This window comes from Pan troglodytes, chromosome 7 (assembly GCF_028858775.2).
Source record: "Pan troglodytes isolate AG18354 chromosome 7, NHGRI_mPanTro3-v2.0_pri, whole genome shotgun sequence".
NCBI classification, from domain to species: Eukaryota; Metazoa; Chordata; class Mammalia; order Primates; family Hominidae; genus Pan; species Pan troglodytes.
The window spans coordinates 12531083-12553847 of NC_072405.2; positions in this window are offsets into that span (position 1 = coordinate 12531083).

The window sequence follows — 22765 nt, forward strand, 5'->3', positions numbered from 1 at the left end:
GCTTTATGTTTCAAAGATGAAGAAAAACAAACTGGCAGGAAGGAGACAGAAGGTACATGGTAGAAAGGATGCCACATGCTAATCTTGAGTTATGTGGCAAACAGGTGACATTGAGAGAATACGGCATATTTACGGGGATGTGGTTGAAAGTTGGAAGGGAAATATTTGGGAAGGCAGTAATGCAGTGAAAATCTCGGAAAGACATCGGGACCCAGGAAATGTAGCTGTAGAGTCAGGAGAGGTTATTAAGCAGAGTGTGAGATGCCTACTGAAGACAACTCATGAAAATATTGGGTCCAAATAGCTGAAGGCAAAAGGTGTTTCCCAGAGAAAGGGTAGGCTTTGCTCAGAGGTGGGACAGTTTCCTGGCTGAGGTAAGTAGTATTTTATTTATTTATTTATTTATTTTGAGACAGTCCCTTCTGTCACCCAGGCTGGAGTGCAGTGGCGTGTTCTCGGCTCCCTACAACCTCCGCCTTCTGGGTTCAAGCGCTTCTCCTGCCTCAGCCTCCAGAATACCTGAGACTGCAGGCACACACCACCACACCTGGCTAATTTTTGTATTTCTAGTAGAGACGGGTTCACACCATGTTGGCCAGGCTGGTCTGTAACTCCTGACCTCAAGTGATCCACCCACCTTGGCCTCCCAAAGTGCTAGGATTATAGGTGTGAGCCACCGCGCCCAGCCATAGTATGTGATATCTTGTTAGTGAATGTTCTTATTATACAATGGTCATAAATTGTAATAAGTACAGATAAGAAAAATATAGTGTTAGGAGATCGTACATTAGGGAAACTAAATTTGAATGGGGGAGGCAGAAGGATACCTTTGAGGATGTGACATTTAATAAAATACCTGATTATGTGTAAGTTACAGCTTGAATTCTCTGAAAACTATTTTTTGAGGGGTAAACTTAAAGTCACCATGAATATGTAATTGAATACATATTTTCTACAATAAATAATTATTTTATTATGCTTCATATCATTGTTCAGTTTTTGTATTAAAGTCCTATATGTTATTAATCATGGCTGGGTGCGGTGGCTCACTCCTGTAATCCCAGAATTTTGGGAGGCTGAGGTGGGCAGATCACTTGAGGCCAGTTGTTCGAGACCAGCCTGGCCAACATGGTGAAACCCCATCTCTACTAAAAATACAAAAATTAGCTGGATATGGCAGCACATGCCTGTAGTTCCTGCTACTCGAGAGACTGAGGCAGGAGAATCACTTGAATCCAGGAGGTGGCAGTTGCAGGGAGACAAGATCATGCCACTGCACTCCAGCCTGGACAACAGGACGAGACTCCATCTCAAAAAAAATTATGTATGTTATTAATCATAATATACATGCCTATGTACATAGACATTATATACATATGAGTGTGTATTTACATTTTTGCCTATAAATATGATAGTGAGAGCCAAATCATGTTATTATAAAAAACTAGAACTAGTAATAATAGATTTATTTATATTCATTAACACTAACTGAGATCAACTCTAAAAATTAAATATGAATCCCTAAATACTTGAGAATACTCATGACAGCTCAAGCAAAGAATGAGAGCCTTCAAAAACTTTATAAGTTTATTTGGCTTCCACAAATTCCGACATCTTCAGATGATTCCTCTCAGATCCTGGTACCTTTAGAAAAATGTATGTGGTAAGTTCCACAGTGGTTTACAGCAGACTAGACAGTTCCAAGAGAGGTCAGTGCTGGTTCTTAACCTCAGCAAGTTTGACGTCACACATAAATGTCCCTAACTTTCTGTCACCTTTACCCTTCCCCAACCCTGGCCCGCTCTTCTTTCCTTTGGATTTCCTCTTCCTGGTCTTATTTCTTGTGATTCGGGATTTGTGCCCTAATGGACTGGGGTTCATTCCCAGCCTCTCCCCATCACTGACTTGGGCACTGCCCCTGCTTCATTATTTCAGCCTTGTTAGTTACTAAACTTCCTCTCTCCTCAGGCAGCAGCTGTACCTATCCTTATAGAAAAGGAAAAAAAGTCAGTCAGTCTCATGTCACCAGAGGACATTGTCGAGGAATCTCCACTGGTAATTAATCAGCAAGAATACTTTTGAAATGGAAAGTTTGCATATCAGTTTCCTTAGCATGACGGAGCATTTCAAAGATTTGCCCAGACACCTCTATCATAAATACGTGGTCTTCCTTGGGTTCAGGCTGTGGATTCTTGATGGTAGGAGCTCTGTGCTACTGGGCACTTTAACAGAGCTCACCAGTGTGGAGGCATCTGGACAGATGAACGAACAGATAAATGAATGAGCAGGATGTGAAATTGCCCATTCTTGTTTGTCATTGCAGCGGTCTGTTTCCTTCCAAGTCCTGGAATTCTAATGCGGGTGATTTAATTCCGTATGTTTCCCCATCAATCAAGAGAATTTTTGTTTGACTCAGAGTGAAAGGTGCATTGCTCTTGCTGGTGGGGAAAACAGTAAAACAGGCAACTGGGCAGTGAGTGATTGGGAAGGAAAGGGAGATTGCAGAGCAAAAAAGCATTTTCACAAGGACACATTTGGAGAAAGACTAGGAGGCCTGGAAAGCAAATCTTTATTTCAAACAATCCCTGTGGTTTCTTAGAAGGAATATGTTGATTCAGGGAATCTACAGTGTCCATCTTAGGAGATGTCCCAGTAGGGGTATGCTAAAATGGAATGAGGCACAGGGCACTATTTCTTTTATATTTATATTTAAACATGGTATCAATTATATATGTAATATAAAAATATTATATATATTTTCTATATTATATAATACAATATATTATTATATATTATATATATATATATATATATGTATACACACAGACACATGGTGCTTAAAATATAGGGAAAGAACAATTTAAAAAGTGTGCCAATAAGCCAGGCAAGGTAAAGAGAAATAAAAATTTTAATGTTTATTTTTATGAATTTACCATTTGTAAATGTAGCTTCATTCATTCTTGCAAACTTTTTTTGTTGTTTTTGAGAGCCACCATGAAGTGGGCACAGTGAACCTAGGTGACAACATCCTAGTCGTCTCTGTTTTGCCTTCCGAATGGGGAGAAACAGACAAGAGAGGAAGAGGCAGAGTCTGTTGGACATTGTTGGGTGTTATAGAGAAAAAGAAAGTGGGGGAAGGATGAGAAGTGAGCCATGGCTGTTGGATGGTGATAGACGTCTGCGTACAGACCTGGAGGAGCTGAATGAGGGAACTATGCTGATGCCAAGGAAAGGACATTCCAGATAGAATCTAGAGAGAAGACTGTGCCTAGGCTCTAACGTAGGTACCAGCTAGCTGTGCAAGGACACCAGAACAGAGGGGGTCAGATGCTGTGCAAATGAAAGCATGCTACAGTACTTAAAAGGGGACCCAGTGACTCAGATGCCTCCATCATCCTCTTACTGTGGTGGAATTCCCACTCTTGCCCTTGGGACACCTCATTTCTAACTACTCAACATGTGTCTGCCTAACATGACCACATGGGGCCACCAACAACCTTACATAAAATATTATAAACATTATTTTATTTGGACAAAATAAATATGGGATATACGTTTTAACATTTTCTTTCTGCATTCAGTGAGTGTTCTCATGCATTATATTTTAGGGATCATTCCTCTTACCCCTCACTCTCACAGTATGTTATGATGACTTACTGGTTACCATTTAATTACTTTACCATTTAAATACTTCTTAATTAGACTGGGCTTGGCATTATTTCAAATTCTACTCTGAGTCTCAGGCTACATTGCTTTCCAACTCCCTCTCCCAAGTGTATGTTAGAAACATCTAGATGCAAGAATAATTTTAAATACAGTGATACAATGACTTCTCTACTGGAAATAAGCTATCCTGCTCCATTTCGAAACAAACTAACCAAATAAATTAAAGGACAGAGTGTGTTTGTGCATGTGTATGAATGTGTGTGTATATGTATGTGTATTTGTTTCTTATGTGTGTATGTGTGCATGTGCATATGTGTATATAATTGTGTATGCATGTGAGTGTATGTATTTTTGTGGATATATGTGAATCAATGCATGACTGTGTGACTGTATGTGTATGTGTGTGCTTGTGTGTCTGTCTGTCTGTCTGTCTGTGAGCCAGTTCATGAGGGCCTTCTGGACATGCAATTCTTGCACCAGCTAAAGGGATTTGAGCTGAGAAGTGGTGTGACTTGACGTAGGTTTTGCAAGCATCACTGTGGCTGCTCTGTTGAGAAAGGAGGGAGGGAAGCAAGCAGGGAGTACAGCTTGAGGCTACTGTAATACCCAGGTAAGGGAAGATCACAGCTTGGTTCAATGTGGAAGTGATAGATATACGGAGGAGAAAGTGAGAATTGATCCAGAATCCTGGGTGTCAGTCCCAATTCTGCAATATACCAGCTAGGAGACCCTGGTCACCTCATTTAACCTTTAGCTTTTCCTATCTATTTTGTCTTCTCCAAAGAGGCATTGTGAGACTAAAACAAGGTGGCAATATGTAGAAGCATTTCCCAAACTCTGAACATCTCTTTAGTCAAGCATGTTGCCCAGAGCAGGATTTCACAAACATTGAATCAAATTAGTGGATCATGGAATTAGTTTAGAGGGTCACATTCAGCATTTAACAATAACAGAATAAAAGAGAACAGATGAGACATAATGTTTGGGAAACATCAGCATGGATGTTAAAGAATGAGATTTTGAGTCAGACAACCCTACATTCCAAGCCCCATGTCAACTACTAACCTGTTGTTTGGCACTCCACACGTTAATGTATCTCTCTAGTCCTGTATACTTATCTGAAAAGTTGATACATTTAAAAAAAAATTCCTGCCTCATGAAATTTTGTAATTAAATGAGTTAGTACACTTAAAGTGCTTAGCAATATACTTGGCATATAGTAAGCCCTCATTAAAATAATTATTAAAGATTATAGTAATTATAGATTAACAGGTACAAAACCAGTGTGTAAATTACTATTTACCAAATTAGTACGTTATATTGTTAAGTGATCATAACAGACAAGTGCATGATTTAGAAATGTTTACGGGATTTCATATGAATTTCTTTATATCTGAGTTCTCCTTAGCGACTCAAACCTAAAAAGAACAGAAATATTCCTCACAGTGTTTGCTGTATTTCCAATGTTTCCACATACATCTCTAATCTGTCTAAGCTGACAGAGACCAAAAAAAAAAAAAAAAAAGACTTATTTTTTTGCGCCGTCTACTGAAGTCATTCTACCAAAAAGCGCATTCTACCGCACACAGTCAGTTATCAACCCAAATTCTCCTTCCTTGAACGATTAGTCATTATTGCCACTCTCCTCACCTACTCATCCTAGAAGACTTTTCAGAATTTTGCATTGCCAGATTCTCTCAGAGTCAAGCTTTCCAACCTCAGGACCCCCCATGCACTTGGTTTAAATTGTGACTGATTTATTTAATAATGAGTTTAGTACAGAACTGTTTTCCTTCTTAAGTGTTTAGTTTTAAGATGGCAAGGAAATTCTTGTCTATCTTTTCAGTTAACATTAGTCATAGTTCATCCTTCTACCTTATTAGGTCATACATAGAATTCTACTGTGCCTTTGGGATTTGCAAGATTTATTCTTTCATCAAGCTGGACATCCTACTGTTCCCCACAGAGCTTTTGCAAACACTTGCCTCATTTCTTCTGTTTGTTCACTGATTGAGGTTGCAAATACGCTAAGCAATCCAAGGTCCTCTGTATCTGACCTATTAATGCAATGCATGTCTTCCATTCTAGGTGTTATCTTTAATGTTTATTTTCCTAAGTGCTTTGTCATCCTCTAAAATCCTCAGCTTCTTTATAAACAAATGAATAAATAATGTAGAAAAACAGCCATTAACAAGATCACAGTATAGTTCTATAATACTTAGTGAATATAGTCTAATGTCTTTGTAGCTGACTAATCAGTTCACTATTTTTGTTTATACTAAATGAAATTTAATGGTTTATAAGCTTTGCCTTGATTGCAGCAATTAGTAAATGAAAATGTGTTTGCATTTCCACCTGTGTGTTTGCATTTCCCAAGTCTTTTCTCACAAGGGAACCCTATACTAATAGCTCTAATCAAGGCCAACTACCTCACACACACAGTCAACAAATCTAAAAAAAATAGTAATACAGATAGTACACTTTTTTCATGCTTTGAGTAAAATTCAGTTCTTCTTTCATGCCAACGTGTGTATTTTATGTAAGAAAACTCTAGCTTATAAAAAAAAACTTCTTACTATAAAAGAGTGATAGAAAACAACACATTTTTTGGAGAAAAATGAAAAGGATTCTTGAAACTTCATGGTTTTATTGCATGTAAAATAGACTTTATCAAATAGCATTAGCATGTAGATATTTTCAGAAGCATGCATGAAGAGTCCATCTCTATGTGTATTTTCCTAGTGGTTCATAACAAGAGGAGAAACATTTTTAAAAAGAAAGTTAAGAGAAAATAGTCACTGTACTGCCTTAAGATCTTATATTCACATTAAATTAGCATTGATTTACTTGTCTCTTCTTTATGAGGTAATTCCCTGTGAATTTCATGAGCTTTCCATTGCTTTCCTACCAAACATCAACTAAACTCTATCTGGTGATTTAATGATCACTTTACATTTTGTCAGGGAGACTAATAAGCAAAGAAGTTTTGAGCATTCAGGAAAATGGTATAAAATGTGAATTCTATTTTTATGATTAAAATAACAGAAAAACAAAACAAACAAAACTGAAATATCCACATCTTTTCCTCTCCCTAGTTCAAGTGCCATCTTCCATTGGCGGGTTTCCTGAGGAATAGAGCCGTATCTCTCTGAGGTCAGATGGTTGCGGAAATAGGAGGAGGAAAGAGGGGGACTTTCTCAATTGTAAGAGGTGGATGGCAATTAATATTGTAACCTATTTTAACTTAACTTTTCCTGGTAAAGTGGGTTTGTTAATTATCTAATTATAATCAAACCAACCCCCACAAAGTGATAAAAAGAGTAAAAACAAAACCTACACAAAATCTATATTTAAAAAAAGAATACCAAGAAGACAAGTACACATGACCAGTGAGAAAACACAGTAGCCCATCAAGCTACAGACATCATTGCACTTCCAAGACAGGCAATGCTCTAATAGCGAAGCAGCATCATCTGCTGGGGTAATTTCCAAGGTCTGTTGCCTCACGCCAAAGAAATCAAGGACACAGGCACACAAGGAGTGAGTTTAAGAGCAGAGGTTTAATAGGCGAAAGAAAGAGAAAAGCTCTCTCTCTTGCAGAGACAGAGAGGGGCTCCCAAGTGGGTGTCCTGGTTCAGGGGTGAAATGCATTGGGTTTTATAGACTAGTTCAAGGTGGTGATATCTGATTTACATAGGGCCCAAAAGATTGGTTGGACCGGGTGTGCCATTTACATAGAGCAGGAAGAAGCTTGCCGCCCCACCCTAATCTTTTATTACGCACGTGGGTTCTCTACCTGGCCCCGCCATGTTGCCTGTTCCTTTACCGTACACGTGGTTGACAAAGAAAGGGGAAGATGGAGCCTCCGTGTTGAACATGCCTGGCCCCCAGGTAGCCTCTTCCTGTTACCACAGCTGCCGGCTTTCACCTGTGCAAACTTCTAGCTTGCTTTTCTATGTCTGTAGCTTGAATTTTCAGGCTGCTCTTTGTTCGAAAAGAAATGATTTGGGGAATGCTTTTTATTGAAAGGAAAACCTTTCAGAAGATTCTCTTACCCTCACTAACTGCCTAGATAATTTCTTTTTAGTTCCTGTATCAGTAGGAACCCACAGCAAGTGCTACTTTTGAGAGCGGAAACGCAAGCTATGGAAGGAGTGTTAGTGTGAAGAGTTTTTTGAAGATATTTCCCTTTTTTCATGATTTGTGTTTCAGAAAATTGTATACGTATATCTATACTAAAGGCTTTTTATATTTACAGACTGAAAAAAATAGCATATTGAAAATAAATTTCAAAATCTCCAGAATGAGGAATTACATTAAATCATTTTATAATTTGGAACAATTTTAGATTTTTAGAAAAATTGCCGAAATAGTACAGAGGGTTTCCAAATATCCTGTACCTAGTTGTATTATTAACATCTTACATTAGTGTAGTACATTTGTTACAATTAATGAAGAAGTATTGCTATGCTATTAGTAACTCTATACTTTTAAAACATTTTCCTAGTTTTTACATCATGTTCTTTATTTTCCAGAATTTCATCCAATATATCACATTTCATTTAGTTGTTATTTCTCTTTAAAATTCTTTTGGCCATGATAGTTTCTCAGACTTTGTTTTTGATGACCTTGACAGTTTTGAAGAATCCTGGTGTTGTGTTCTAAATGTTTGTGCCGGCCCCCTACACCCCCAAATTCATACGTTGAAACCTAATCCCCATCCCCAGTGTGACAATGTTAGGTGAGAGCTTTGGAAAGTGATCAGAGATGAATGCCTTTATAGAAGAAGTCCAAGAGAGCTGCCATGTTACTCCCACCATGGGAGGATACAACAAGATAATGTCATCTATGAATCAAAGAGCAAGCCCTCACCAGCCGCAAAATCTGTTGGTGCCTTGATCTTGGACTTTGCAGCCTCTAGAACTGAAAGACATACATTTCTGTTGTTTCTAAGTTACTCAGTCTAAGGCATTTTGTTCTAGCAGCCTGAACAGATGAAGACAACTAGTCAGGTATTTAATAGATGCCCCTCAATTGAGATTTGTCAGAGTTTTTTTTTGTTTGTTTGTTTGTTTCATGATTAGACTGGAGTCATAGGTTTTCAGGAGGAAGACCACAGAGGTAAAGTGCCATTTTCATCACTTCATATCAAGGTTACATGTTATCAATAGTGATTATTACTCTCTGTGTTAACCTTAATCACCTGAGTGTACACTATGTTTTGAACACATTTGTTACAAATATAAGTTGCAATATCTTTCAACTAATTTGTTAGAAAAACTGACTTACATGATGTAAGATGACACTTTCATATCTCCATTTTATATCCAAACTTTTGTATGTTATGTGGATGGGATAGTAAGCATAGCCGATGATTCCTTTTCTTCCATTTTTGAAGTATCAGAGTTTTTCCATTATGATGGCGATGTAAAGTAAATATTAAAACTGTCTGAACTTAGATACAAATACCCAAATTGCTGTCTGATAAAGAATTCAACAAAGATTTTTTTAAAAAATAGGCATATTCAATCATATTCAAAATTATAAAATGGGTTTCTTTAATAAATAAATTAAAAATACAAAGATAAAAGTATATTTTAATTAATAAAATAAAAACAAAATATAGTCGCTTTGATCTCTTCTTTATTCTTTTTTTTCAGATTACACGGTTTTTTATTTGTTAAGCAGTATCATTCTCTGAAAGAATGCAGCACATAATATGTCTTAAAAGAAGTTTACTTAGATTTACCTTTAATTTGTATTTATTTACTTTTAACCTCATATCTTATATACCCATAAATAGGAACATATATTATGTATCCATAAAAATGAAAGTTAAAACATTTCTTAAAAGTTCCCCATTCTTTTCAAATGCCTTTTTTGCAGTGCCTCTGAAGTGCTGAAGCAATCCGTGATTCAGGCTCTTCTATAAAAACTTGAATTTGGGGATTTGAAAAAGCTTATTTAATCATCCAAAGTCCTTGCAAAATGGAAAACCAATGATCAGAGAAGGGTCGTAACTTTTAGAAACAGAGCTAGGATTATATCCCACCCTTTCGAATCAGCTAGATGTAGGCTCATGCCTCAAATCTGACATTTTAATGAACTTAGCTCAGATATTTAATTTGGATGGGCTGCAATTGCTTTATGAACAAAGTGGGTTTAACATATAGTTAATATCAAGATAAAGCCTAAACTATTAGCTCATGCTTACACTCAGTAAATATTAGTTATATCCCCTCTTTTCTCTTCCATATTCTCTGCCATTCAACCACCCCCCACAATAGAAATGACAAAATTATTTATTTGAGAAAAAAGTACCATCATGCTTTTAAATTATGTAACAATAACTTTTGTTTCTCTCCTTGACTTTGCTATTTGAGATTCTTTTAGGAAAGTGATCATGACTTTGCTTTAGTTACACTGTAAGTATTACTAAAGCCTTGCACAGAAGCACACTGGTCTTGAGGCAAACCTGGTGTAAGTCATTAATCCCTGCAGCACCTTCTTGGTTATAGCAACAGTAATAAAGGCAATAAGGAATACTTAAATACTCACGTGGATCATCTACATTTGTCCCTGGCTTCAACTCTCTGTTAGGTGTCTGGAAGCCTTTGAACCTCAGCCTCTAGTCCTCAAAGGTCTTTTACACCATCCAAGACTTTAAGTAGAGCCTTAAATCTACTTAACATCTTCCTCTCCCAGCCAATGGGTTAGAGAAACTTTCTAATATCGCTCATCTCTAGATTACCTCATCTTCCCCTTCTGTTCTTTCAGTTAACTCAAAATTCTCTAGCATTTTCCAATATTAAACACTCTCTGTCTCTGTTCAGAATATTCACAATCAGGTCTGTATTTTTCTCCAACCAGCTTTTGTTTGGTACCATTATTCAACACAGAAGGTGAGATATATGCAATAATGTTTTTATTTTTTTTAGACACAGTCTCACTCTGTCACCCAAGCTGGAACGAAGTGGAACAATCTCACCTCACTGCAACCTCTGCCTCCTGGCAGGGTTCAAATGATTCTCCTGCTTCAGCCTCCCAACTAGCTAGGACTACAGGCGCGTGCCTCCACACCCAGCTAATTTCTGTATTTTTAGTAGAGACGGGGTTTCACCATGTTGGCCAGGCTGGTCTCAAACTCCTGAGAGCAGTCTGCCCACCTCAGCCTCCCAGAGTGCTGGAATTACAGGTGTGAGCCACTGCTCCTGGCCAATAATTTTAAAAAATAATTATATTCATAATATTATTTTTGGGGATCTTAAAACGTAAATGTGTAAAATTTTGATAGAAAAGTAACTACTTCTGAGAATCTGAAGATCATACATTTTTGGAGTTTAACTCAAACAATAATGAAAATATATCAAATTTTGAGCAATCCCCTGAAATTGTAATTGTACTCTAAATTTCTATCAGGGAATAAAAGTGAACAATTCTTAGTTTTGTTAGTTGTCTGAGATAATCTCCAGAAAAGAACTAATTTTTTAACACGAAGGGAAAACACTAAAATCAACCAAAAAAAAATTAGTAGGAAGCAGAAAAGTACAAAAAGCAAAAATTAAAAATAATCATTTCTCTCTTATGTGTTTCTTTGCTTTTGAAATCAGTGATTTCGGTTGATGAATAAGTTAACTGAACAATGAGGGTGTGTGCGTGTCTGTATTCTTTAAACAATAAAAAGAGTTGGTATTTTTGTTTTGCTAATTTGGTTATAAAAATATTTTAATCTCTGAAAACTCTAGCAGCAGATCAACAAACACGTAACATTACAGGACTGTTTTCTGAAAGAGTTAATAAAAGATGATTTAAAATATATTGCTTCAGATAGTTTCATTATTAAAAAACACTAGCTTAAAATTGGTGGAATATCTTTGTATGTTAGATAGTGGGACTTAAATTCTTACTTCAATCAGAAATAAAAATTCATATATATTTATATATTTATCCATATATATGTATTTATATATTTATCCATATATATATTTATATATTTATCCATATATATATATATTTATCTGATCTAAAAGTGAACCAAATGGATATTCTGTTACAATATATGATCCCAGAGAGACAAGTACATCAGCCAAATTCTTCCTGCAGAGGCTGAAATTGTAGCATCCTGCGACCCTCTTTAAATATGGAAAATTATTCCAACCTCTTTCACTTTTCTTGAGTGTTGGCCACAGGTAGCTAAAACCAGTCCTCCGAACTGTTTTCTCTATGCCCAAATCCAGATGAATGCTCCCTGGGCCTAAGTGATAGGATAGCATCTCCGCTGCCTATTTGCAAATTGGTTAATCTGGGTGCCTTGTCATCATATTCTGTGATTTGTGTGTGAGATATTTACAATTTATGATTAATTCAGTAATTATTTTAGTAGAATAGCGATCATCTTTTCCAGTTCTGAGGATATCATAAGTATCCTACTTTTACATGCATATTTTAATGCATTTCCCATGTAGGCTATTGGTTGCTGTCTCCACGTTGGCGTTACTTAAAGATGCTTAATATTTGTTCGCTGATGGCAGAAAGATGGAAACAGTTTTGTTTTCTGTAATGCATTTGTCCTCCACTAAAAGCATTGATATGAAGAAGAAAGAAGGGAAGATAATAATTGAGACATTGCTTTATCATTCTCAGTACACTCCCTTGCATTTCTGTGCTATACTTAAATGAAATCTCAGACTCACTCGTGAATTAGCAACACCTCTCTCAGAGGAAAATGTGACCACTCTGTTCTTCGAAGTGATTTCTCTTAAGACATCTTTGTCGAAACTCTTCCGTCCACCTAAGAGCTCCCCTCCTGCATTCCATTTCTACTTTCTAATTTACAGATATGGAGCCACTAAATCTCTACTTCTTGTTGTACTCATATCATGAATCTGTAACTATTCTGGACATTCCAATGTCCTTTTAGGAATGTAGCAGACTATTTAAATTATTTGCCATTTATTGGTTTCAAGTACATGGTGAGAGAGATTTAGGAGACTTTTTGAAGCAGTGTATCATTTTCTTTGTATGCATAGTAGTAATCATTTTTTTTCTTGGTTACTTCTTGTGTTTATAGAAACATGCTTATTTTATTTGGGTAATGATTAACCTTAATATAAAAAAAGAAACTGAGAATACAGGAATTTAAAATGTTTAGTAAGAATGATTATATTACAGTTAGAAAGGAAAATCTGTTAAGTGTAATGAAAAGTTGAACTAAAAATTTGTGCTTAAATTTTGCGTTTTGATTTTCAGCCTCTCATGTGTGCAGAAGACTCAAGCATAGGTTTATTGTATTATAAACAAAATGAAATCAACCTGGAAAAGATTAATATCTATGTGCTGGGAATATTCCCTCCTAACCAGGGTATCTAGAAGCTGTATCAACTGGGAGAATCCAGTGAGTACATAGTTTGATTATCTAGTTTCAGAAAATTAAATTTAATAGTTCTGCGACGAGAATATCATGGAAAGGCTTCAGAGCTTTCTTATTTTCTTTCTTGATCAGGTCATAGCATCTTTATTCCCTCATGATCTTTTTTTTTAATCTGCAATTCTTTTTCATCTTGAGTTCTATTTTAGCTTCAAAGGCTGATTCTTATCTTATTCCAAATGTATTTACCAAGTACCATTCATCAAAACAATGACTACAAACCTTTCCCATGTAAGCGACTATATAGCTTAACCAAGAAGACAAACAGTAAAATGATTATTTGCTTAAAGTTATTTTGAAAGACACTTTGCTTGTCTCAGCTGAGCACATTTGCTGATGCATGAGGCTGGCGGAGGCTGCGGTGTGTGGTTTTATCAGCAGCAGCACCCATTCTAAGCCAAAAGTCTGTGTCTTTGATCATTTGCTCCAAGTTTTGGAGTATCATTGAAGACTGCCTTGAGGTATGCTCTTTGGATTGTAGTGCCAGCATGAAAAGAATATTTTGGTTTGCCTGTCAATTGGTCGGGCTTCTCCCCTCCCCATAATAAGCTGGGACTATGACAAATTCCTACCCTGAGTCAAACATCCAAATCTCTACATTCTTTGTAGTGAACCTCAGAGAGGATCTGTGGTCAGGTTTGGAATAACTACAAGATTTATCATGCCCTGAAGGCACAAGTCAAAGGAGGACAGGGCAGGAGCTTACCCATAATGAGGAAGCTTGCAGAGCAAAGGAGGGGAACCTGTCGTCGCACGGCTCCGGGTTTCTCCTTGAAGATAGTGGGGTTGTCTGTGGGGTCAGAGAGAAAAGTTGACATATCCGACAAAGAGATGGCAGGTGGTTCCTTCTTCCTCTGTGCATTTCTGAGTGCCCTTTGCCCTCTGCATCCAGGGACCCTAAGGACTGAAGGGCTTGGGAGGGGACTGTGCACTTAGCATTTGCTAGCTCTCTTAGCTGGCCAAGGCTTCGCTAATGCTTTGACTTTGTAGACTTCAAACTGTAGGGATCTCCTGCATGTGCCCACTCCTCCTTGATTTTGGGCACACTCCCCAGGATGAGCCTTGCATTCTCCTGACCTTGAATATTTTCCAGACACCTCCTGAGCCAAGCTAGCTATTTAGCCTTGGCTTTCCTTGCATGCTTGTTTCTTCATAACTCAATGATAATGATGATGAAATGTATGATATCTTAGTAGTAGTAGTAATACAGTGATAGCTTCTTCTATTGAATCTTACTATGTTCCAGACCCTATTCTAAGTGCTAAACGGGTATTAGCCATTAATTATTTCCAAAAAATAATTGATGTTGCTGTTACCACCACTTTCCCAATGACAAAATAAAGCACAAGTTAGGCTAGGTAATCAGTGCAAGGTTATATGATGAGTAGGAGGTGAAGATGAGATTTGACCCCAGATATCTTGGGTTCAGAGTTAAGGCTTTTTACTCAGTGTTTTATTTCATTCCTTTTCGGGATTTTCATTTGAATGACTCATTTACCTAATAGTTGTTAATTATTTTGTGCGTGCCTATGACATATAAATACAAATGACCTCTACTTTCAAAGACCTTGTATTTTAGTTTGAGAAAAATAAGCTGCTTTCATGGAAATTTTAAAACTCCGTTAGGTACCCAATTTATTTGTTTTCCTTGGAATACCAATTACCACTCTGACTAATTTTCTAGTCTGTAAAATGCACTTCTTACACACTTTGGCATTAAATGAAGCATTGTCCATGAAAGCATTTTGCAAACTGAAAAAGCTATACATATGCCATATGGTGTAGTAATGACACTGTGGCTTTTTATGTGTAGTCCTAAAACACATAAGCTGCTTTCCCTCTTCAACAGTGGAGTTTATCTTTTTAGCCTTCATTCCAAAAGTATTTTTTGAGTCCAACATATTGCTAGAGCTTTACATACCCTTTAGTTTAATCTTCATAACTACAGGGTCTCTCCCATTTTTAAGATGCTGTCACTGAGAATCAGGAAGGTTAATTAATTCATTCAGAGGTATGCTACCAGTAAAGGAAAGAGCCAATGAATCCACTTTATTTTATTTTTTTTAATTTTGAGGCTGTGTTTTTTCCACCATGTAAGACATCTTCGTTTTGTCAGATTAGCGGTAAAGCTTCCTTTCCTCAGGGATCTCACATTATCCAAAACATGAAGTGATCATACCATGACTAGAATATATACATTAAGAAAACAAGGCGAAACAGTGACTAAATGCTGCTTTTAGCGCAGACTTTAGAAGACAGGTGAGAGTTTATTTAGCTCTCTGCTGTAGCCAGAGTTCTTTGTTCTAGAAAGAACCAAAGCTTAGATGGAGATGGATCCAAGAGCTTGATGAGGGGCAGACACCAGGGGTGCTTGGGGAGCCAAGCTCAGGGAGCCCTTTGTGGCCATAGAGGCTGCGAAGGGCGCTTCCATCAGGGCTACTGTGGACAGAGCTCAATGATGGAAAATGACCTCCTACGGTTTCCGCTTTCTTTTCATGTCCCTCTCAAGATTTAAGGCCTCTAGAGAGGAGACCTGAGGTTCTAAGCTCATGGTATGTGCTCAAGTTTACTATATCCCTACTCAGGGACAGGTGGTTGCAGGCTCCCAAGGGTTCCACAGTGAGGGATAAGGGCCTATTGTTTGCTTACAAAGAGACTGTATGAAATGAAGGAGACTTAATTATTTAAGAAGGGTCTGGGTGCTCTTAGCAAGATTACTGATGCCAGGGAGCAGGAAATCAACGAATGTCCATCATTGCTTTAAAGAAAATGAACAAGAGCTTCTCAGTGAAAGAGGAACACCGTGGCCTTCTGAGAAGGGTCAGAAAGTGGAAGCCTCACCAAAGCACAAAAGAGCATGTTTCATTTATTGAGAGAAAAAAAAATGAGTATGACTAAAGGATCATGCACTTGGCAAAGTGGGTAGGTTTCAAGTCTGGGAAGGTCAATTGAATTTGGGAGATAAGAACCTTGTATTCTAACATACTTCAGGGACCAATGTGACAGGCCGTGAGAAATGTTTAGGGGTAGAGCATTTACTTGCCATTGTTTTCTTGCAGTTGGTTGTTAAATGCTCCTGTCTCCCTTGGCAGTGTTGAAGAGCAGGCAACAATGAAGCCAGCCCAAATGCGTAAGCCCAGCGTACAGACTCACCTTTTCTGGTGAATTATCCCTAATAGCATAGAGGATTTGTGAAGGGAGCATAGAGCAGAGATCTCAGAGGAAGCCACCATGCACAGACAGGCACATTCTTTTCAGTCTTCTGCACCTTCTTACAATTTATGTGAACTTTGAAATTTTCTTCGTGGTGTGTCCATAAAATATACATCTGATTGTTGAATTAGAGAGACAATGGATGGCTCTCTCAATATCCATTTCCTCCTTCTTTTTACTTGTAAACCCTTAATTCTGTCCCTGTGCCCACCCTCCCAACACAGATGTATACACAGCAAGGATGATGCTGTGTCCTGTTTGAGGGTGATTCAATAAGCCAATCATGGGAGTCCCATGACTGTTGTCAGCCACGTAGTTAGGAGGGACCCAGGGATTTCGAGGGGTGATACTGGAAAATTCTTCCTTGTTCTTGAAAGAGAGACGATGATGTATCAGTCTTCTTTTCTGGGCATTTTTGTGTCTGCCATCCTCAGAGCTGTAGTTATTCTTTGACACTGGGGAGGTAGACTGAGGAGAGGCTCTAGGGTGAACATAATAGAGCAAAAAATAGACAGAATCTGGAGGTTTGATTCTTCATGACACCACGGAGTCCCTGTGTTCATCAGCCCAGGAACTGCTGGACATGTGATCTGCTGCCATGTGAGATGAACTACTCTCTCGAGGCAGTGAGCCCAGGCCTTCAGGTACTAGTTCAGGAGAAAGCATCCTCACGAATTTAACTCCAAATCCTTCAGTAAAGCAGGGGCTGCAGGAAGGTGCACAGCCTTAATCTCATGAATTTCTGTTTCCCTATCCTCACCACACGTCTGTGGACCCCTGAGATAATTCATGCCTTCATTTGAGAAACTCAGAGCACCACCTTCTTTATGGTGATAGGTAAATTGAACTTAATGCATATACTTACAATAAAGTATGTAAAATATAAACAACAAATTTGCTTTCATGGTATAGACATAATACATTGTCTTTCTCTTCTGTATGTATATAAGTATAATTGGGTAGGGGCTGTCTGTCTAATGACCATGCTTAATTTTGATTTGGGGGGATTATATTCAATTTACCTGCAAAGGAAAAATGTGCTTTGTGTGAATAAGCATGTGTTTTGTGAGAGCTAGTCATTTTCCCCAAAGTCTAAAAATGTGTAAAATACATTCTCTACACAATGTAAACAAGTTGTTTTATGTGTGACATCTGAAATCTGTGTTTCACTGTACTGCTCAGTTCAGCATCTACTCTAATTCTCCAATGAGGGCTTTGATGTGTGACGGGGAAAGAAAGGGCCACTGGGGCTCCGTGGAGGCAGCCATGGAAGGCAAGGAAGCTTTTCTCGCTTTCTTTTTCATTGTCCTGTGCCATGACAGCACACTGTTTTTTCTGTCTCTCAACTTCTCTCTTAAAAAATAAATAAGATACTTACTTGCATTATGCAATAGAATATATTTTCTTCTGTGAGTTATGAAATTTGGCATGATGAGGACATTGTAATATGGTCACTTTATAGACATCAATACATATTAGTTCTGATATTTTGTAGGGCTTCCTTACTTTTTTTTTTTTGAGACACAGTTTGGCCCTTGTTGCCCAGGATGCCATCTTGGCTCGCCACAACCTCCATCTCCCGGTTCCAAGCGATTCTCTTGCCTCAGCCTCCTGAGTAGCTGGGATTATGGATTACAGACATGCACCACCATGCCCGGCTAATTTTTTTGTTTTGTTTTGTTTGTTTGTTTGTTTGTTTGTTTGTTTAGTAGAGACGGAGTTTCTCCATGTTGGTCAGGCTGTTCTTGAGTGAACTCCCCACCTCAGGTGAACTGCCTGCCTCGGCCTCCCAAAGTGCTGGGATTACAGGCATGAGCCACTGCAGCCAGTCTGGCTTCCTTACATTTTTATATTTGCTTAGGAGTTAGGTTATAAATAGAGCACCAGTAACTTTGGAAGGATGTAAATAAACAACTTGAATTGAACCCTAAGTCAGTGTTTGAAGACCAAACATGAAAGTAAATAGTTTTACCTAGTCTCTAGAAATTCTGTTTGAGATGTTTTTTTCTTAATATTATTTTATGTGTGAATGGAATGAATTCTTCTTATTATTTTTATGTTTTAAATATTCATTTATAGAGTACGAAGCATATGGGTTTCTGTTTAATAAGAAATCGATATTTTCATCAACGCTTTTTTTGGTAACTCTCCTTTAAGTAATATTTTTAGATATGACAGATGGAACATAATCAAGAATGAACAATTTCTGTTCATGTGTGGCCGGAATTAAGCTCCAGTTGGAAATTTCAAACGTCTGGAATTCACAAGATACCTTCCCATCTCCACTCCCCATCTGTGCCTCTGTTTACGGCTCTCTTCCATTTTTACTTCTAAAATACTGGGTGTTGGTTTCCTTTGTAGCTCTAGTGAGTAGAAGGACACTGGTCTTTGAGTCTGAATTCTAGTCCTATTACATTCTAGTTTTGATCCTAAGATGATCTTGTTTGAGTTTTAATTTCTTCCTTGGGAGAAAAGAGATGCTACAGTTTCACAAGGTCGTTGGGGTTGGTTAGTGGATCAGCTCACACAACCCACGGACAGGAACAGAATAGGACATTTAGCACAAGGGCGGCCATAGCATGAATATTTGCTGAATATATTTTCCTAAATCTGGAATCAAGAATCAGCAGCTTAAAAGAGCTAATGAATTCTCCAATTCATCATTCTGATTTTACAGACAAGAAGACTCCACCCCTGAGAAGAAGAGTGAAACGCCAGAGGCTCGAAAGGAACCCAGTGACAGAGCAGGGGCTAAGGGCCAATACGTGGTATATTTGCATTTATCCCAGGAATCCGTCAAAATGCCAATTGCAAATTAACCTTTCAAAGCATTAAGCAACTTAATTATTTTCCAAAATTTAATCTGATGGTCTGCTGCCAACTCACTGCTGATCCTAGACAGTTCCTGTTTCATAAAATATAATTATTTGTGTACTTTAGGTTCATTGCTGAGAGAAGCAGTATTGTTTTGGGGAGAAAGGAAAGGTTTCAGATGCGCCAGACATACTCCATGCATATGGAATTACTTCTACATTCTATTAGTGTCTTCTTCAAAGTACCCTACCTTGTTCAGTGCCAGTTTAAACAGCACAATTGCTTTTTCCTGGTTTCAAACTGGAGAAACTTTGAAAGAGAAATTTTAAGAAAATGTTAAGAAACACTCAACTTGAAAGATAGTTGGATGGTATTGGGATTACTACTTATCTGGGTGTCTTAGATCCACTCTTTACTAACTTTGTGATTCTAAATGTCAGTACATTTTTCTAAACTGTGGTATCTTCGTCAATATCCGGAGATTGAGTATAGTGGCTGTTTCTATTTTGATTCTGCAATACATTATCACTTAAGTTTTGAAAATTAGACTGGTTCTAGATCTTTGAGGAATCGCCACACTGTCTTCCACAATAGTTGAACTAATTTACACTCCCACCAACAGTGTAAAAGCATTCTTATTTCTCCACAGCCTTGCCAGCATCTGTTGTTTCCTAACTTTCTAATAATTGCCATTCTAACTAGCATGACATGGTATCTCATTGTGGTTTTGATTTGCATTTCTCTAAAGACCAGTGATGATGAGCTTTTTCTCATATGTTAGTTGGTTGCTTTGACCCAACAATTCCATTACTGGGTATATACACAAAGGATTATAAATCATTCTACTTTAGAGACACATGCACACGTATGTTTATTGCAGCACTATTTACAATAGCAAAGACTTGGAACCAACCCAAATGCCCATCAATGATAGACTAGATAAGGAAAATGTGGCACATATATAGTATGGGATACTATGTGTCCATAAAAAAAGAATAAGTTCATGTCCTTTGCAGGGACTTGGATGAAGCCGGAAGCCATTATTCTCAGCAAACGAACACAGGAACAGAAAAGCAAACAGCACATGTTCCCATTCATAAGTGGGAGTTGAACAATGAGAACACATGGACACAGGGAGGGAAACATCACATACAGGGGCCTGTCGGGGGGTGGAGGGCAAGGGAAGGGAGAGCATTAGGACGAATACCTTAAGCATGAGGGGCTTAAAACCTAGATGTCGGGTTGATACGTGCAGCAAACCACCATGGCACATGTATACATATGTAACAAACATGCACGTTCTGTATATGTATCCCAGAACTTAAAGTAAAATAAAAATAAAAAAGAAAGTAAGATCGGACCTTCATAATATATAGGTAGGCACATCAAAGAAAAAAAAGAAAATTTACAATACTAAGTGCATGGGGTATGTGTTTATGTGCGTTTACCGTGTTTTAGAATAAACGTTGTTGAAAGACACGTTCATCAGAAGAGCAGTTAATCTGGAATCATAGCAAAAAAAGTTGCTGACATAGCGACGGCTGGCCCTTCTGGCATGATATGATGGACAAGGAACAAAAGCCACACTACTCTGACTATAGTGGTCTCATCTGTAATGCCTCTACTTTTAGATGGATGTGTCAGGAAGGCCTTGCCTCAAGTTATTAAATATCTAGTTTATTTCTCCAGCAGGTAGTAATTCCATACTTATCAAACACAATGCTAGTGATGATTTGATTTCCCATTTAGGTCTGTGGATGAGTCAGGTATTGCCATGCTAATGCTGTATAAAAAAATCATGCCCAAAACAAGTGAGTTATGACAATATTTATTGGTTCTTAGTCTCATGTTTGAGGGGTGACCGTGACCTGGTTCTTTTAGGCTGGGCTTAGCTGGGTGGCTCTGCTTCAACTTGCAGAGCTGGTTAGACCTGCTTCTTGCAAAATTGATTCTGGTCGAAGAGGCAGCAGCTTTACAGGGAAAGCTCTAATCAAGACTATGCAGGGCACAGATCGCCAACCCAGCTCAGAAACATGGGATAACTCCCTGCTAGTGTCACATCTCCTAATGTCCCACTGGTGAAAGCGAGTGAGTGGACTTGGGGCAGGCAAGTAGACTTCTCTCAATGAAGGTCAGAGGGGAGGGGTGAATGTTTTGAACAATATGCAATCTCACACTGTCTGCGTACAGAAATGATACTCTGGTGACTCAGGCATGAATATCTAATTCCCTGATGCCACTAGAAATCAGAAGCTTGATTACTATGAAGTTTGTATTAAAAGCTATCCTTTTGGTGGCACTTAATCGTTCTCATCTGCCTCCAATCTCTGTCACCACTAAAGGCCAGACCCCAGACTTGGTACATTCATTTGGAAGTGCATTGCACCATGTGTATATGCTTAACACGGAGAATTGAATTCTACCTTTGGGGGCATCTTCCAGAACTGAATTTGCAATGTGGGTATGTGTTTCCTCTGCGGCTCTGACTCCGTTCTGCAGAGATAGGATCTCAGAATACCTGTACGAAAGCAATGAATCACACGACTGAGTGAACGCTACTATAAAAACAGTAAAAACATGAACATGACTATTTTTAAGAGTGAGATTGAATAGTAAAGAATAAAAAAAGATGTCATTATTTTTGCTGGTGTTTATGGAATTTTATAGCTCATACGTTTGCAAGAATCAATAACTATTTTTATTGTGTTCTTATGTGCCCATCCTGCTGCCAACGTGAGAAGGGACCACTCTCTTCTGGGGAAGATGAAATTGGGTGGATGGTAGAGTTTGAGTTTAGATTTTCTGGCAAGCATGTTATGATATAGTTTTAAAGAAGTAAGTTTTAGTCATTTTGCTATTTTATAGGACTGTGAACTCAGGAAACATAACTTAACTTTTCTGGGCCTCAATGGCCTCGATTTAAAATGACGTGCCATTGTATTAAAGGATGTCACATATCCTTCCACCGGTACTGATAGCCTGTGATTTTATTCATCTCAGATAACATGATCCAGTGCCACATTTTGCAGCTCTTATGAAAGAGAAAGCAAAGTAAATGCTGGCCAAAGGAATAAGAGACAACAGCTCGGGTGTCTCTGCTGTAGAACGTATCTGGGACCTTAGTCGCGTATGGTAGTCAACAGAAGCAGCGTTCAGTCTCGCCTGCCTTCCAGCTGCCTCTGACCTTTCTCCGCCACAAACGTGGTGCACAGCAGGGACAGAAACCATGGGGATAGATGGCAAACTCCTGCCCGGAGAGGTTGCTACCTCAGGGAAAACTTGCAGCTCTGTTTAATCTCTCTGTCAACTCATTAACTGTACCTAGTTATCTTTTTTTTTATATTACTTCACCTCTATTCCTGTAACTGGCATGTTTTCCATCTTCTGAATGGACATGAAGTAGGGTGAAAATGTATATCTAGCAGAGGGTACTGAAGCAGCCATTGATAGAAAGTCATACAAGAGTGTTCTTCAGATTTACAGGAGGGAATGCAGTTTTAGGAAGTGCAACTTCCACGGGACTCGGGGGTGGAATTCATGATAGGACGCCATGGTCGACACGTTCGTGCTTGTGTGTGGAATAAACGACCTCTTTGGGGAGCCGCTTCCAAAGGGAACAAAGAGGTGGGCAATGGAGCTGTGATT